The sequence below is a fragment of the Condylura cristata genome, unplaced genomic scaffold (assembly GCF_000260355.1).
Source record: "Condylura cristata isolate star-nosed mole 26May11 unplaced genomic scaffold, ConCri1.0 scaffold00021, whole genome shotgun sequence".
Taxonomy (NCBI): domain Eukaryota; kingdom Metazoa; phylum Chordata; class Mammalia; order Eulipotyphla; family Talpidae; genus Condylura; species Condylura cristata.
In genome coordinates, this window is record NW_004567122.1 from 5,871,611 (window position 1) to 5,872,332 (window position 722).

Here is a 722-nt window from a genome sequence, read left to right on the forward strand (position 1 = left end):
CACCACAGAAAGAGCACTATAAGTAGAAGTTACTGGAGCAAATTGGTCCCCCTGCTGCAGTTTTCCTAAGTGGCCATCTCATTGGAGATTAGAAAGACCCGACACAGGCCTGAGCACGAAATCACCACACCAGTGACCCTAAACTGCATGTCTTTGAGATGTAGCCTCCACTGATTATATACTTGGGAATGCCTTGAGAAGCTCCCAGTGGACTCCAGACCTTCGCTACGTGGTTCTGATCGCAAAGGCTCTTGAAGATTGACTCCATACAGACACTGTAGCCGAGGCCTCTGTGCTGGTCAGAGAGGGTGCTGCTCTCAGAAGTGAGAAGAATTTTTTTTTTAATTTTACATAATAGTTTATTAATATAATAGTTTAATTTTTTTAATAATATAGTTTATTTTTACATCATTTTGTGCATCTTCTCATCTCAGTTGTAATCCCCGTGGGCTTTCCATCACCAAATCACCTGTGTGTCATCACCATAGTCCAGTGCATTTCCCTGCCCCCACTGATTTCCCATTCCCCACTCCACCCCAATAAAATGTCTCTGGTATACAGTTGTTCGTTATTATTATTTTCTCACCTGGTCCGTTATACTCCTGCTATGAGAGAAACCATCTGTTATTTTTCCTTTTCTTTATGGCTTATTTCACTAAGCGTGATCTCTTCCAGCTCCATCCATGTTGCTGCAAAAGGCATGTGTTTATTTTTTATTTTTT